General features: G+C 46.2%; 1 long non-coding RNA gene across 1 annotated transcript in view; it reads left to right on the top strand.

The window, feature by feature from the left end:
• Positions 1 to 17,986, top strand: part of LOC122464180 — a 69,075-nt gene that overhangs the window by 4,715 nt on the left and 46,374 nt on the right. The gene's annotated exons all lie outside the window — the stretch shown is intronic.

Raw genomic sequence — 17,986 nt, 5'->3', positions numbered from 1 at the left:
GTGCCCCTGCACTGGTACCGCAGGGGTTAATCCTGCCTTCCTTGCAGAGGAAGCCACGCCCCGAAAGCTCTGCTGGGAATGCTCCAACTGGAGAACAGGTATAAAAGCCTGCAGAACTGCTCAGTAGGAGCTGACCACCGGCGGTGAAGGAGGTATGCTGCCAGCTCCTGAGGAGAGACTGCCTGTACTCCCGGATCCAGTGGCCAGCCAAGCTGGGACGCACCCTGAAGCGCAGACAGAGGATGTCACGGGAGGAGAGCAGACTGGAGGATCCTGTGAATTGGAGGACCCGGTGGTTCTGGTAAGAAATGCCCCAGGGGAACTCTAGAGACAAACGGTGTTGGAGCTGCAAGGATGCTCGGCGTGTTGCAGGTGGATTCCCGCTGAGCTGGGGCAAGGGAAACCCCATCACTAGTGGGATCCTGTGGAGAGGGCAGGCTTGGGTCCCCCTACTAACCTCCCTGACACATGGGGCAAGTTATATGGACCCTGGCCGTTGGGCCACAGTGCCCTGCGACTCGGGAAAGTGATATGGACTCTGGCCGTTGGGCCATGCTGCCCTGAGACCTGGGGCAAGCTACATGGACTCTGGCCATTGGGCCACACTGCTCGGATACTCGGGGCATATTATGTGGACTTGGGCCATTAGGGCCTACTACCCTGACCAAGGGATGAGTGCGGGGAGACCGGCCATTAGACCACATCAGGATGCCCTTAAAGGGGCGGGTGTGGGAACTTGAGAGTGGCATGGTACTGAAACCCCACCCACCCCTGCCACAAAGGGGCGCTGCGGTGCCAGACTCGTCACAGAAGGATAAAAGAGTTTGGGGCACAAGTGCTATATTTGTTCATCCTCCCTGTTGAAGGAAAAGACCTAGGCAGTGACCATTGAATGGTGGAAGTAAATGTGTGGCTATGCAGGTGGTGTTGGCAAGAGGGCTTAGGCTTCGTTAGCCAGGCTTTTGACACGGTCCCATATGACATTCTGATAAGTAAGTTGAAGAAATGTGGGCTCAACAGAACTACCATTAAGTAGACACAGAAGTGGTTAAAGAACCACAAACAAAGAATAACTATTAATGGAATGATGTCAGATTGGAGGGAGGTCTCAAGTGGGGTTCCACAGGGATTTGTTCTGGGTCCTGGGTTTAACATCTTTATTAATGACCTGTATGTAGGAATAAAGAGTATACTGATCAAATTTTCAGATATAGACAACAAAATGAAATTCAACAAAGGGCTGGTCTACACTACGAGATTAAGTTGAATTTAGCTGCGTTAGGTCAATTTTATAAGCAATGCAGCTACACAACCAACCCCGTTCCATCAAGCTAAAGGGCTCTTAAAATCGACTGCCGTACTACTCCCCGACGAGGAGAGTAGCACTAAAATTGACCTTCTTGGGTCGAATTTGGGGTAGAGCAGATGCAGCATTGTGCAATTCGACAGTATTGACCTCCGGGAAGTATCCCAGAGTGCTCCAGTGTGACCACTCTGGACAGTACTTTGAACTCTGATGCACGAGCCAGGTACACAGGAAAAGACAAATTTCCTGTTTGGTCAGCGTGGCGAGCTCAGAAGCACAGGTGATCATGCAGTGTCAGAATCGCAAACGAGCTCCAGCATGGACCAAACGGGAAGCACTGGATCTGATCTGAAGCACTGGGGAGAAGAATCTATTCAAGCAGGACTCTGATCAAAAAGAAGAAATGCTAATATATATATATGCCAAAATCGCACAGGGCATGGTGGAGAGAGGCTACACCAGGGACACACAGCAGTACTGCGTGAAAGTTAAGGAGCTCAGGCAAGCCTACTACAAGACAAAGCAGGTAAATGGTCACTCCGGGTCAGAGTCCCATACATGCTGCTTCTATGATCAGCTGCATGCCATTATAGGGGGGTTCCCTACCAGTACCCCACCACTGTCTGTGGACACCTGCAAGGGGGGAGTCTCCCGCAACAGGGTTTTGTGGATGAGGAGGAGGAGAATGTGCAGCAGGCAAGCGGAGACACCGTTCTCCCCAGCATCCAGGACCTTTTCATCACCCTGGAGCCAATACCCTCCCAAGGCCTGGATCCTGAAGGCGGAGAAGGCACCTCTGGTGAGTGCACATTTGTAACTACACTACAGGGGTTAAAAGCAATTGTGTTTAATGTTTGATTTGCCCTGAAGAATTGGGATATATTTGCGGCCAGTACAGCTACTGGAAAAGTCTGAAAACGTGTCTGGGGATGAGCGGGAATCCTCCAGGAACATCTCCATGAAGCTCTGCTGGACATACTCTGAAAGCCTTTGCAGAAGGTTTTGGGGGGCTGCCTTATTTCATCCTCCACGGTAGGACACTTTATCACACCAAGCCAGTAGCAAGTAGTCTGGAATCATTGCAGCACAAAGCATGGCAGCGAATGGTCCTGGGTTTTGGTCGCATTCATGCAACATTTGGTCTTTATCTTTCTGTGTCACCCTCAGGAGAGTGATATCATTCATGGTCACCTGGTTGAAATAGGGGAATTTTTGTAAGGGAACAGTAAAAGGACCTGGTTCATGCTGGGCTCTTTGTGTTTGGCTAAAAGGGATCAACCCAGAAAATAGCCATGCGGTGGGGGGAGGGGTGCGCAGCGCATCCACTCCAAAACCGCAGCCCCTCCTTTTAAATGGCAAACCCAAGCAGCATTGCTTGCTATGGGAAAGAAGGGTGCTGCAGTTTGAAACCATTCCCACATGTTATGAAGGCAGAAGAAGCCAACCCCACGTACCCTTTGGCTTACATGACTGCCTGGAAACCAAATTCTGTTGCCCAGCCGTGTGTGATGTGTCACCATACTGGCAGGCACTCAATATAAAATGCAACCTTGTACCTAAAGCACATGTGCTGTCTGCTATGAATTGCTTGATTCACTGTGAAAGAGTCTCCCTTCTGGTCTCAGAAATGTATCTCTTTTTAAATTTTACTCTCCCTCTTTATCCCCCCTGCAGGTGCAAATGTTTCTATGCTCCCACTATCAACTCGTCCCTGAGGTTATCACAGATTAGAAGGCAAAAAAATGTACTCACGATGACATGTTTTCCGAGCTCATGCAGTCCTCCTGCACAGATAGGGCACAGCTGACTGCATGGAGGCATTCAGTGGCAGAGGCCAGGAAAGCATACAGTGAGGATGTTGCAAAAAAAGCAAAAGTAATTTTCGGTTGCATTAACAGAGGAATAGCGTGCAAGTCATGGGAGCTGATAGTACCACTCTTCTTGGTGCTAGTTAGTACTCCAGCTGAGACCTGTGTCTAATTTTGGTCACCAAGGTATAGAAATTACATAGAGAAACTGGAAAGGATCTAGAGGCCAATAACAAAAATGATCAAAGGGATGGAAAGCAAGCCATATGAGCAAAGGTTGAGGGGACATGGTATGTTTACTTTGGAAAAGAGGAGATTAAGGGACGATAAGATACCAATCTTCAGACACTTCAAAGGCTGTCATAAAAGGATGGAGAAAATTTTGCCACAGAGGGCAGGACAAGAGGCAATGGGTTTTAACTACACCAAAGAAGATTTAGATTAAATCTCAGGAAAAAATTCCCAACTGTAAGAACAGTAGGACAGTGGAACAGACTGCCTCGGGAGATTGTGGAAGCTTCTTCACTATAGGTTGTCAAAAGGAGGCTGGATAGCCATCCATCTTGGATGGTTTAGACACAACAAATGCTGCATCTTGGCAAGGGGTTAGACTAGATCAATGTTTCTCAAACTTTCCAGACTACTGTACCCCTTTCAAGAGTCTGATTTGTCTTGCATACCCCCAAGTTTCACCTCACTTAAATTACAAAATCAGACACAAAAATACAAAAGTGTCACAGCACACTATTACTGAAAAATTGCTGACTTTCTCATTTTTACCATATAATTATAAAATAAATTGATTGGAATATAAATATTGTACTTACATTTCAGTATATAGTATAGAAAGCAGGATAAAAAAGCTATTGTATGACATTTTAGTTTATACTGTACTGACTTCACTAGTGCTTTTTATGTATCCTGTTGTAAAACTAGGCAAATATCTAGATGAGCTGATGTGCCCTCTGGAAGACCTCTGAGTTGAGAACCACTGGACTAGGTGACCCCTGTGGTTCCTTCTAACCCTATGATTTTCTGTCTTACAGATAGGGAAACAGAGGCATGGGGAAGTGAAATGAATTACCCAAGATCACACTAGAAATCAGTGGCAGAGCTCAGAATAGAACTCAGATAATTCTGTGCCTTATCCATAAATGCATCCTTCCTCTTACTATCAAACAATAGAGACACTAGTTTATTGGTATTGTCATAATTTAAGAAACTCCAAATAATAGGCATGAAACAGCTGCTAATGCAGTTCGTAGATCTGTCCTAAGAATATAGGCCTGTCAGGGACCTCATAGGTCACTGAGTGCAGTTTCCTGCTATCACAGACAGTCCCAATATATAATCCTGTTAATAAATGTATCAAGCTCTGTGTTAAAACTAGTTAGGTTGTTTGCCCCACTTCTGCTATTGGCAGGCTGTTCCAGAACTCTCTCCTCTGGGGGTTAGAAACCTTCTAATTTCCAGGCTAAATTTATTCATGGCCAGTTTATACCCATCTGCTCTTGGGCCAACAGTACCATTTCCTTTAATTATATATAATTGTATTATAATACATTTACTTCAATTATATTAAAGGAAAACTTGAAGAGTAATTTAGGATATTTTTTACTTTCTCTCACAAACACACACACTTGTTGCCACCCCTCCCCACCCCCTCTGCTGTCTGCCTATTTACTTGCTGGTCTTTAGAGTGTGAGGTCTTCATTCCATGGAATAATCCTTCTATGTTTTCAGAAAACACCTAGCACACTGAATGCTACTGGAAACATAATCATACTGAGATTCAATGGGAGTTTAGAAACATACAGTAACAAAACAGGGAGGCTGGATGGCAAAGGGCATTGGGGAATGGAAGCCTTTTGCTTTTATATCATCTGCCAGATCCAACACAGGCTGGTAGAGATTGAATCCCATTCCCATCTGATGATAGTCATTTGTCGGCTGATAGTAAACAAATTCTCAATCTTCAGAGGCAGGTGTCCACCTCCAATCTGAAGTTAATTGGTTCCCTGGTTGATAGTCTGAGCAGAGGCCAAGGATTGACGAAACTATGGGCTTGTCCACACAAGAGTTTTAAACCAGATCAAATCAAGTTAATCCTGTTTGAAAACGCTTGCATCACAACATCACAATCCATCACTGTTCACTCACTCCACATTTATTGCAAACTCTGGAGTACTCTTGCAAAGTGAACTAGGTTTGCTTCAAATCAAAGTAGTTTGGTCTATTGTTTGTGTGGGTGCAACTGCTGTGCACCACTTTTGCATGCTTCTAACAGCTATCCCACAGTTCTTTGCAGTTTGACAAATCCCTACCCCCCTTTAAAAGCTTGCACAATGCCAGATTTTGCCCATTTGCTTCTGGATCCCAGTGTATCATTCTGATGATATGACCATGATAGCGCTGCAGAAGTCCCACAGCGTGCCTCATGCAGCTGTTTGGAGCCAGGCTGAAACCCTGGATCTCATCACCATCTGGGAAGTGTCAGTTCAGGAAGCTCTCTCTGGCCAGCACCCATAATAAAGACCTTTCTGTGGACATGGCAAAGCTGATGTCCATGAGGAGTCACAACTGACACCAAGCAATGCTGAATAAAGGGCAAGTAGCACAGGAGAAAACACACTGCAGTGAGTGACAAAAGGAGGCGATACAGCAGAAGTCATGTGACCTGTCCATTTTTGATGAGCTCCCAGTGGTCAAACATCCCAAAGCTCTCCTTATAGCACCCCTACCTGAGCCATTTGTTGACCTTCACAATCTTGTCTTGCCTTTGCTCTTCTCCTGTAGGGACAGGTAGAATCCCACTGAAGATCACCTGAGCCTCCATTTCTTTAAGCGTCTTCCCCTGCCTGGCATAGTGTCCCATGATACATTCCAGTGAGAATCTAGCTGTATCATTTATTCCCATGTGGAGGACAATCAGTGGATTCTTTCTAGCTCCCATTAGGATCCTCTACAGCCTCAGGTCCACATCCCCATATCTTAACCCCGGCAGACAGTATACCCTTCTGTTGTCTGGATCAGCTCTGGTGACAGACCTGTCTGTTCTTCCTGACAGGGAGTCACCAATCAAGTAGACCTGCCTCTTCCTGTGTTGGTACAATTCCCCAGCCTTCCCCCTTCTGTTCTTTCTGGCTGGAAGTCCTCTTGTCTTTTGTTCACACTTGCAATCTTCTGTGAGTCATCCTCTATCCTCCTGGGGCCCCTAAATCAGGTATCTCCATTGACTCTTTCCCTCTGCTTGTAGCACTGTCCGCTCTTCTCTTCATTCTTGCTCTCCCGCCTTCAGGTAGTGCCTGCTGGGCCCCTTTTTCATTTTCCAACTCAGCAAACTTGTTCCTGAGCTCTCTTTCTCCTTCAATAGCCAGTCTTTTCCTCTGCCTGGTGCTAGTAGTCACATGCTTCGCTGGTTACTTTCCTCATCCAGCAATCTCCCCTCACAATTCTCCAGTCCAGCTTGAGTTTTCCCTTCAGCCTCCTCTTGCCACTTTTTAGGTAACCACTACAGGATAATGTACATGCCGCAGCTTTGACATCCAGCCATCTTCATTGTCTCTTCCATTCCTTGGGTCACTACCTCTGTAACTATCATCACCTTCCCTGTCAAGAAGAAAAACACATGCACACAGGCACCGATTTTCCAAAGTGCCGTGGGGTGCTCAACCCCCAGATCTGCCCAAGGCCCCTTCCCCCAAGGCCCCACTCCGCCTCTTCCCACCCAGTTCTTCCCCCTCCCCTGAGCACACTGCGTCCTCGCTCCTCCCCCCCAGAGCCTCCTGCCTGCATGCCACAAAACAGCTGATTGCAGCGGGCAAGGGGTGCTGAGAGCATGTAGTGGGGAGCTGATAGGAGGACTGCTGGTGGGTGCTCAGCACCCACCATTTTTTCCCTGTGCGTGCTCCAGCCCTGGAGCACCCTCAGAGTCGGCGCCTGTGCACATGCACATAAAACACAACATCCCACACTTCCCCCCACCCCGCCCACCAACTCTCCTTAGAAATTCCCACGCAGACTTCCCTCATTCCAGCTCTGTTTGCTGGCTCCTGTGCCACTGGTTGGAACACTTTTTGCTGCTGTCTCCAACCTATTCTGTAAATAGAGCCACCTGCCTTTCAGAAGGTCAAATGCACACCCAACTACCATTTGGCAACCACTCAAGTCGTACTTAACATATTCCTTCATTCTGTTCAAGGGGCCTGTGTATGGCTTCATTAACTAGGGTGTCAGAGGATAAACTAGGTCTCCCAGAATAACTGGATGCACCTCCACACCGGGACGCATGTCGGCAGTGGTCCTGGGGAGAAAGTGTCCTTTCTGCATTAATTTAAATAGAACTGAGTTTCAAAAGATCGTAGCATCGTGCACTCTTCCAGACCACCCTGCATTTGTTTTTAAACCTGCTGCAGTGGTCAACCAGTCCTTGGAACACCCTGGAGAAATACCCCTTTCTGCATATAAATTCTGCACCCTGGCTGGGAGAGGCACATGGGTTCCAACAATTGCCCCAATACAGTCTAGGAACCCCATGTGTGCAAAGCCATCAGTAATCTAAGCATTCCCCAGCTTTATGACCCAAGTTGGGCAACACCTTATCAATGGCATGAGATCTCTCCATGCTGAATGGTTTGGCTACAAACCTGTAGCATTCTGGGTTGGCTAGCTTCCACCAGGCAATGGCAACCTATTTCTACATGGATATGGGGCACCACATATTGGTACACTGCTGCTGCAGCCCCATGGTCAGTTTTGCACAGATCTCAAAAAAGGTGGCTTTCCCCATCCTGAAGTTCTCTTTCCACTGTTTGGTCATCCCATGTCTACAGAGCAATTCTCTTCCACCAATCCACTCTGGTTTCCCAGACCCGTAAACAGCACTGAATATTGTGTAGCTCATCCAGGAACAGGTCCTCTAATTTAAGCAGTCCAGCACTATCTTCTTTCTCCTCATCCTGCTGTCACAACTTCCGAATGTTCTGCTGCCAGAGGAGCTGCTGCAGCTGCTGTAGAATAGTTTAATGCTCCAGCATCATCTGCTCCGTGGTGCAACGGACAAAGTCCAATTCTGGATTAGTTTAGTTTTGAGTGCTGTTATACCCTCAAGCTGTTTTGAGACTCAAGCAGTCTCCATGTGTTCACGCTGGTCACCACAGCAGTGCGGACATGGGCGGCCGGTGACCTAGCCGTTCGGGGAGGCTAGCCCCCAGCCCCTCCCTTTGGGCCCAAGGCCCCACCCTTCCCCTTGTACCCAAGGCCCTCGCCTCTCCCTTTTTATTCCCCTCACCCACAGGAGCCCAGAGCACACCCACCGCGGCCCCCAGCCCCAGTGCCAGGTGGCTGTGTGGGGAGGCCCCAGCCCAGGTGCTCCGGGCAGCGCGGCCCCAGCACTAGTCACCCTGAGTCCCTGCAGGAGACATGCCAACCAGCTCCAGCCAGCCTGGTCCAGCCAGGGCAGAGCACTGGGAACCGTAGGAGGGGGCCTGACCTGGGGGCAGGGCCACGCTAGACTGTTTGGGGAGGCACAGCCTCCCCCTGCCTATGATACCCACCACCCATGCTGCGTGGAGTATTGTTGGGTTCATGTTGGCTGAGAGCAATTTGAAAATGCTGCTAGCCCGCCCACAAAGGAGGTATGGGGTTGAGACAGTGGAAACATGGGAGATATTTAAAAAACTTGAACCCACCTGGCTTTCTACAATTCACAGAGAAAACAATTGCAGGATGCACTGTGCTCAGTAGTGAAGCAAATGACCATAGGATATCCCCTAGAACGCGAAACCCTCAGTTTTGACACACGTCAAAAAACTTCAGATTAAACTTCCCTTGCATGTACCCCCTATGCCCTCAATTCAGGAGATGTCCCTGCCAGGGCAGAGGTGAGACACACTGGTTTGACTATTGCTGTATATGTTGCATGCATAGCCATGTGGTCTGAACTCAGCTGTCATTGTGGTATTTTTCACAGCAATGCATTTACAGGCATTGAATAAAAATATTCAAACTTTCATACAAAAAGAATATATAGCAGACACACTGCAAGTTGCTAAATTCCATTGACATTGATTTGCAATTTTAAATTCTCTTTGATTCCTTCACCAAGGTTAATCCCCTGGCTAGGCTGCTTAGATATTCTGCCAGATAACCTTCAGAATTACCTCATCATGAGTCACATCTCCAATAAACCATATTGACATATTCACAAATCAGCATCCTCTGATAAATGAAAGGGAAAATCTTTCCATCTTAGGGGTTTTGGCTTCAGATAGAGTCATTCTTAAGAGCTTTTGTTTGATAGAGTTGCAAAAACTGAATGCAGATTGGCTTTCCCCTGTTTGAATTAAACACAGTTGTAAACACCCATATATTTCTTTCATTGGGGATAAAAGGTAATAATGTCAATTTATACTAGCTGAGGTTTTGGCCTATGGATATAGGGCTATGATCTCATTTCCAGTGGTGTAACTCCATTAACTTCAGTGATGTTTGGGGCAGATTCTAATCTCATTTATACACAGGTAAACCCAGAGTAACTCTAAAGACTTTAATGGAGATACTTATCCCTTTATACTGCTGTAACAGAGAGCAGAATCTGGCTCATGCTATATGATTTAACATTAAAATCTTTCACAAAGCACTTGCAATAATAAGAAAATCAATACCGTCTTACATTTATATAGTGCTTTTCATCTCATTGGATCCCAAAACACTTTACAGTCTGTGCACTGTAATCAGTGCAGGGTCTGCTTCTCATTGACCTTTAAAGCCTGCTGTTCCCCATCCTACATCACTTCTGAATGGCTGGGCACCTGGGTTCAGGAAATGGAGGCACCCAGAATTCCAGGAGATAAGAAAGGCAGCGTTGGAGCTGGGGAGAGAAGGGTGAGCGTGTTGGAAATGACTGAATGGTGAGAGCAGGATTTCTGCTGTGATATAGCTTCACTGATCTGAGCAGGAGCAGGTTACCAGGCTATGTGGCTTCTAAGGTCAGTAGTGGTGGGGCTCTATTCCGGTGAATCTTAGGAAGGATGGTCTTGTGATTAAGACACCTGACTAAGAGTCTGGGCTCAAGTCCCAGCTCCCAATGTAATGTTAGGTGGCCTAGTTCACGCTATGCCTTCTCTCCATCTTCAGGACATCCTGCTATGGGTATGAATGTTTGACATGCAAACAGCTCTGATGCTATTCCACTGTGTTAATAAGATTGTATCTCTTCCCCTTTTGTTTTTCTCAATGTCATATGATGTATTCCAAAATCTAAAAAAGAAAAGGAGTACTTGTGGCACCTTAGAGACTAGCCAATTTATTTGAGCATAAGCTTTCGTGAGCTACAGCTCACTTCATCGGATGCATAAAAGTGGAAAATGCAGTGAGGATGTTTTTATACACACAGACCATGAAAAAATGGGTGTTTATCACTTCAAAAGGTTTTCTCTACCCCCACCCCACTCTCTTGCTGGTAATAGCTTATCTAAAGTGGTCACTCTCCTTACAATGTGTATGATAATCAAGGTGGGCCATTTCCAGCACAAATCCAGGTTTTCTCTCCCCCCACCCCACTCTCCTGCTGGTAATAGCTGGAAATCCTGGGCGCCCCATCATCTCAGGCATTGGCACCCTGACAGCAGGATTGTCTGGCTATGTAGACTCCCTCCTCAGGCCCTACGCTACCAGCATTCCCAGCTATCTTCGAGACACCACTGACTTCCTAAGGAAACTACAATCCATCGGTGATCTTCCTGAAAATACCATCCTGGCCACTATGGATGTAGAAGACCTCTACACCAACATTCCATACAAAGATGGACTACAAGCCATCAGGAACACTATCCCCGATAATGTCACGGCTAACCTGGTGGCTGAACTTTGTGACTTTGTCCTCACGCATAACTATTTCACATTTGGAGACCAATGTATACCTTCAAATCAGCGGCACTGCTATGAGTACCCGCATGGCCCCACAGTATGCCAACATTTTTATGGCTGACTTAGAACAATGCTTCCTCAGCTCTCGTCCCCTAATACCCCTACTCTACTTGCGCTATATTGATGACATCTTCATCATCTGGACTCATGGAAAAGAAGCCCTTGAGGAATTCCACCATGATTTCAACAATTTCCATCCCACCATCAACCTCAGCCTGGACCAGTCCACACAAGAGATCCACTTCCTGGACACTACGGTGCTAATAAGCGATGGTCACATAAACCCCACCCTATACCGGAAACCTACTGACCGCTATTCCTACCTACATGCCTCCAGCTTTCACCCAGACCACACCACACGGTCCGTTATCTACAGCCAAGCTCTACGATACAACCACATTTACTCCAACCCCTCAGACAGAGACAAACACCTACAAGATCTCTATCAAGCATTCTTACAACTACAATACCCACCTGCTGAAGTGAAGAAACAGATTGACAGAGCCAGAAGAGTACCCAGAAGTCACCTACTACAGGACAGGCCTAACAAAGAAAATAACAGAACGCCACTAGCCGTCACCTTCAGCCCCCAACTAAAACCCCTCCAACGCATCATCAAGGATCTACAACCTATCCTGAAGGACGACCCATCACTCTCACAGATCTTGGGAGACAGGCCAGTCCTTGCCTACAGACAGCCCTCCAACCTGAAGCAAATACTCACCAGCAACTACATACCACATAACAGAACCACTAAACCAGGAACCTATCCTTGCAACAAAGCTCGTTGCCAACTGTGCCCACATATCTATTCAGGGGACACCATCACAGGGCCTAATAACATCAGCCACACTATCAGAGGCTCGTTCACCTGCACATCTACCAATGTGATATATGCCATGTGCCAGCAATGCCCCTCTGCCATGTACATTGGTCAAACTGGACAGTCTCTACGTAAAAGAATAAATGATCACAAATCAGATGTCAAGAATTATAACATTCATAAACCAGTCGGAGAACACTTCAATCTCTCTGGTCACGCGATTACAGACCATGAAAGTTGCGCTATTACAACAGAAAAACTTCAAAACCAGACTCCAGCGAGAGACTGCTGAATTGGAATTCATTTGCAAATTGGATACAATTAATTTAGGCTTGAATAGAGACTGGGAGTGGCTAAGTCATTATGCAAGGTAACCTAATTTCCCTTGTTTCTTGCTCCCCCCTCCCCCCCCCCCCCCCCCGTTCCTCAGACATTCTTGTTAAACCCTGGAAATGGCCCACCTTGATTATCACACACATTGTAAGGAGAGTGATCACTTTAGATAAGCTATTACCTATTACCAGCAGGAGAGTGGGGTGGGGGGAGAGAAAACCTTTTGAAGTGATAAACATCCATTTTTTCATGGTCTGTGTGTATAAAAACATCCTCACTGCATTTTCCACTTTTATGCATCCGATGAAGTGAGCTGTAGCTCACAAAAGCTTATGCTCAAATAAATTGGTTAGTCTCTAAGGTGCCACAAGTACTCCCTTTTCTTTTTGCGAATACAGACTAACGCGGCTGTTACTCTGAAACAAAACCTCCTGTGTCCCGAAGGAGACTGTTCCCTAGAGAGAGACTTTTTAAAGAGATGCCACTTGTTTCACAGGGGAAGGGAAGAACCAAATTATACCAGAGAAACATTCCCTGACACTGAAGATGAGTCCCTGCACTGCAGCCCATTATATTAATTCTTCCTAAGGTGCTTCTTTGAGACTCCTTTGTTTTATTCCAAGCAGACTTCCAATTATAGAATAGCATCATTCAGTAAAAGCTCAAGATTTCAATCATAAATGTTCAAAACATGCACAAAGTAGAGCAAAACTGACACTGCAGGTTAAAACAGAAAAATCAGTGATGGTTTTTCTAATGCAGACTACAACAGCTCCAGCTAGTGGAGAACTTTGTAGTAACATCATCAATCTGAAATGAGTTACAGGCTTTGTTTTCCCCTCCCGAATCCTGCACTTACCCTCATTTGTTGTGTCTCTGACTCTCTAGAATCCAGACATTGCTTATGTTGCAGGCTGGCTGCTGCACACTGCTCTTGAAACTAAAGGTTTAAAAAGAAGCTGATCTATTCCTTGCTCTGTTTCAACCTTTGTTGCTAAAAAGTGCAAAAAGCAAAGGTCTGCATCTCCTAGGTCAGCATCCACACTGTGAGTATATAACGGTGGTTTTGTTACTAGCTTCTGACACTCATCTGCCCTCTTTACCACAAACACAGATGACTTTTACCTACAACACAGCCATGAGTTAACCAAGTTTGTGTGTCCATTTCTACCATGCTGCCTGCCTGTAGTGCATTCTGGGAAAATCTGGGCGGCTCTGCCAGGGCTAGCTTAGAGTTGCTGAGGCCCAGGGCTGAAGCCAAAGCCTGAGTCCCACCACCCAGGGCCAAAGCCTGAGGGCTACCACCCTGGGGGTGGGGCTCAAGTTACAGGCCCTGTGCCTGGGGCTGAAGCCCTTGGGCTTCAGATTCCCCCTCCCACCCCCAGGGTGGTGGGGCTCGGGCTTTGACTTTGCCCCCCCCCCCCCGACACACACACACACACACACACACACACACACACACACACGGCTTTGGCAGGCTCAGGCTTTGGCCACCCTTCTCTCCCCCCCCCCCCCCCCCCCCCGGGGGTCTTGTTGTCAGAAGAGTGTCACAGTGCAGTGAAGTTTGAGAACCCCTGGATTAGATATAATATCAGTTGAATGAGACCTTAAACCAAATCATAGGGTTGTATGCCTATCCTGCTGGTGACTACCACATCATCTTCTCATCAGAGACAGGCAAGCGGTACTGTGTCCAAAACTTTTTGTGTCAGTAAAGCCAGTTCTCATGTCCACCACAGTTGTTGCTGAGTGCTGTTTTAGTGGCTTTAGTTATCAGACTGGACCTAGGTGGTGTTGGCATTGTTAAACTAAAGATTCTCCCCAAAGGAGCTTGTGATAGGGTGCTCAGAGGGCCAGACAGCATAGCAGCTAGCGCACCTGATGTCCTGGTCCCTTGCTTCCCTGGCCAGGCCTTCTCTGACCTTAGGCTGAAATCTTCTCTCCTCCACTCACATCTGGGCCTCATTCCCTAAGAGGGTGTGGTAGGGAAACCCAGCCCTCCCTCCTTACTGGGTCCCAGCCCAGGACCCTGTGTGAAGCAACACTGGGAGTGCCCCCTGGCAAAGAGTCAAAGTCCACTGCCCTGGGCTACTTCCTACCTATATCTCTTCAGTTTGGGACATGGCCCCGACAGTCCAAACTGTCTGTAATGGCTCACCTGGAGTAGCACCCCCTTGTGGACCTTTTGCAGCATTCTGTCACAGCCTCAGGTCCCTCTGGGTGGGGATGGAGGGGGACTAGCTCCATAACATCCTTATAGTCAAATAGTAAAAGTTCACACACTGCTGGGTGCTCCCTAGTTTCTTCAACAGTCTCTCTCAGTCAGGGATGCAGTGCTTCTCCCCGGTCAGCTAGCCCAGCAGTCTGGCTCATAGTGAAGTTCCCCTCATCTAGAGAGAGGCAGAGCTATCTCCTGCAGAAGGGTGCTGAATCAGCTCCATAACCATTTGTCCTCATCCCAGAGATCAGACCCACTTCACTTAAGGCTGAGCCTTTGATCTTAGGTTCCCACATTCGTTTAATTAGATACATTGTGAAAATAGTGCACTGTTCTATGAAGTTCTGAGTGGACTTATTTCTCTGTTTTCAGACATGGTTTTTATAGTTGTGTGGCAGCTGTAGATAGAAAAGGTATTTCTGGGAATCTGGAAGTAGTGATGGCTCTAGTAAGATCGCAGGACTGCAGACCACTTTGACAATGGTTGGGCAGATATCCCCAGTTGATGGCTTATAGATTTTGTCAGACCACATCCTGTTTCAGACAGTGTTGCCTCGATCTTGTCTAGTTCGTGCTACAGCCACCTGGCTTTCATCCAGATCTTAGTCTCTGCCAACCATTAGATGAGCCTTGCCAACAGCTATGTCTGGATTCAATGAAAAAGAGCCATAGAACAGATTATTTTTGGCTTACAGCTCGTACTGCAGCTTATATGGTCTCACTGTCTCCCAGCAACTTCACTTCGATACTGAACAGGGTTGAGGCCTGAAGGAGCCCACAGCTGAGACCCCCTCAGAGGGAGATCCCCTCATGCAGCAGTATTTGCTTGTGATAATTTTGAAAAAAGTGATGAGAATCCCTAGCTGGTCTTACAGTCTTGTCAACATTTCATGATGAATAGGATTGAAGGTCACTGAAAGATCAAGCAATTGTCAGCAAGGACATCTGGCCTCTCCCCATTGCTCGGAGTGGAGTGTCAGTCCCTATGATCAGTGTCTTTTCTGTGCTGTGGTCCAGCCTGAAGCCCAGCTGCATGGGTTCCAAGACGCCTGAGCTTATCAGATCTTGTTGGAGTTGGCCTGTCACTACCTGCTGCATTATCATTTGAGGAAAGGGAAAGTTAGGGGGTAGGTAGTACTTGGCCAGGATATTAGTGATCAGTATTGGTTTCCTCTGCAGAGGCCTGACTATAACTTGTTTAAGGGCTTTTGGCAATTTGCTCTCTGATTAATAAAAAAGGTCCCATACGTTACCAGCAAAGACAGACGTGGATCCAAGTTGCTTGAAGCTAAGTGGACAATTTGCTGCACAGCTAGAATGTCAGCTGGGACACTGGTTAAAACTCAGCCACTGGGGGATGATAGCGCAGCTGTATCCTTCTGCTCTGACGCATCACTCTTGGCTCGAGAGAGAGTTCTCTGAATCCAGGCAACGTCCTCCAAAAAGAAGATCAGAAACAAGAAAATGGACATGATTGGAGCCAGTTGAGGGCACCCTGGGTTGATTGTGATGATAGTAATAACGACAATATATAATTAGAGCTGGTCAAAACAGTTTTTGACCAAAAAATGCCTTTTTAAAAAAATGAAAAATTCCATTTTTTAGGAATGTTCTGTTTTTTCAAGAAAAAAAGTTTGGTTTGGATACTCCACCCCACCCCTGGCCGCCTTTTTCCTCCTCTTTTTCCATTTAGTCCCTGAGAATAGTGGGATGAATAGAAAAGGAGGCGAAAGAGAGAGATGGGGAAAACAAAACCTCAACATGTTTCAGTTTGCATAAATGTGTTTTAAAACTGAAAACTTTTCAAGAAAAAAGTTATAGACTCATAGACTTTAAGAACCATCATGATCATCTGACTTGACCCCCTGCACATCACAGGCCACAGAACCTCACCCACCCACTCCTGTAACAGACCCATAACCTCTGGCTGAGTTACTGAAGTCCTCAGATCATGATTTAAAGACTTCAAATTACAGATAATTGACCATTAACGCTAGTTTGAACCTGCAGGTGAGCTGTGCCCAATGCTGCAGAGCCCTCCCCATGTAGTGTTCCATTGCTGGCTGTTGGAGATATTTGCTGCTAGCAGTCAGATCAGCCACATGCCATTGTAGGCAGCCTCATCATACCATCTGCTCCATAAACTTATCAAGCTCAGTCTTGGAGCCAGTTAGGTTTTTTGCCCCCACTGCTCCCTTTGGAAGTCTGTTCCAGAACTTCACTCCCCCGATGGTCAGAAACCTTCATCTCATTTCAAGCCTAAACTTATTGATGGCCAGTTTATATCCATGTGTTCTTGGATCAACATTGGCGCTTAACTCAAATAACTCCACTCCCTTCCTGGTATTTATCCCTCTGATGTATATTTATAGAGAGCAATCATATCTCCCCTCAGCCTTAGCTTGGTTAGGCTAAACAAGCCAAGCTCTTTGAGTCTCCTCTCATAAGGTAGGTTTGTCATTCCTCTGATCATCCTAGTAGCCCTTCTCTGCACCTGTTCCAGCTTTAATTCATCTTTCTTAAACATGGGAGACTAGAATTACACACAGTATTCCAGATGAGGTCTCACCAATGCCTTGTATAATGGTATTAACACTTCCCTGTCTCTACTAGAAATACCTTGTCTGATACATCCTAGGACTGCATTAGCCCTTTTTTCATGGATGCAACACATTGGCGGCTCATAGTGATCCTGTGATCAACCAATGCATCCAGGTCTTTCTCCTCTTCTGTCAGTTCCAACTGATAAGTGTCCAGCTTATAGCAAAAATTCTTGTTGTTAGTCCCTAAGTGCATGACCTTGCATTTTCCACTATTATATTTCTTCCCATTTGTATTACTCCAGTTTTCAAGGTTGTCCAGATCTTCTTCTGTGATATTCCAGTCCTCTGTATTGGTAATGCCTCCCAACTTTCGGTCATCCACAAATTTCATTAGCACACTCTCACGTTTTGTGCCAAAGTCATTAATAAAAATGTTAAATAAGATTGGTCCCAAGACTGATCCCTGGGGAACTCCATTAGTAACCTCTCTCCAGCCTGACAGTTCACCTTTCAGTATGTCCCTTTATAGTCTCCCCTTTAACCAGTTCCTTATGCACCTTGCAATTTTCATATTAATCCCTGTCTTCTCCAATATAACTAACAATTTCCCATGCAGAACTATCAAATGCCTTACTGAAATCCAGATAGATTACATCTATTGTGTTTCCTTTGTCTACAAAATCATTATTTTCTCAAAGAAGGAGATCAGGTTGGTCTGGCACAATCTACCTTTTGTAAAACCGTGTTGTATTTTATCCCAATTACCATTTACCTCTATGTCCTTAGCTACTTTCTCTTTCAAAATTTGTTCCAAGACCTTACATATAATTGAGGTCAAACTAACAGGCCTGTAATTTCCTGAGTCACTTTTCCTGCCTTTCTTAAAAATAGGAACTATATTACCAATTCTCCAGTCATAGGATATGACCCCCGAGTTTACAGATTCTTTACAAATCCTTTCTATTGGTCTTAGAATTTCATGTGCCAGTTCCTTTAATATTCATGGATGAAGTTTATCTGGGCCTC

The sequence above is a fragment of the Chelonia mydas genome, chromosome 1 (genome assembly GCF_015237465.2).
Source record: "Chelonia mydas isolate rCheMyd1 chromosome 1, rCheMyd1.pri.v2, whole genome shotgun sequence".
Taxonomy (NCBI): Eukaryota; Metazoa; Chordata; order Testudines; family Cheloniidae; genus Chelonia; species Chelonia mydas.
This window is presented reverse-complemented; position numbering and strand designations above follow the sequence as displayed.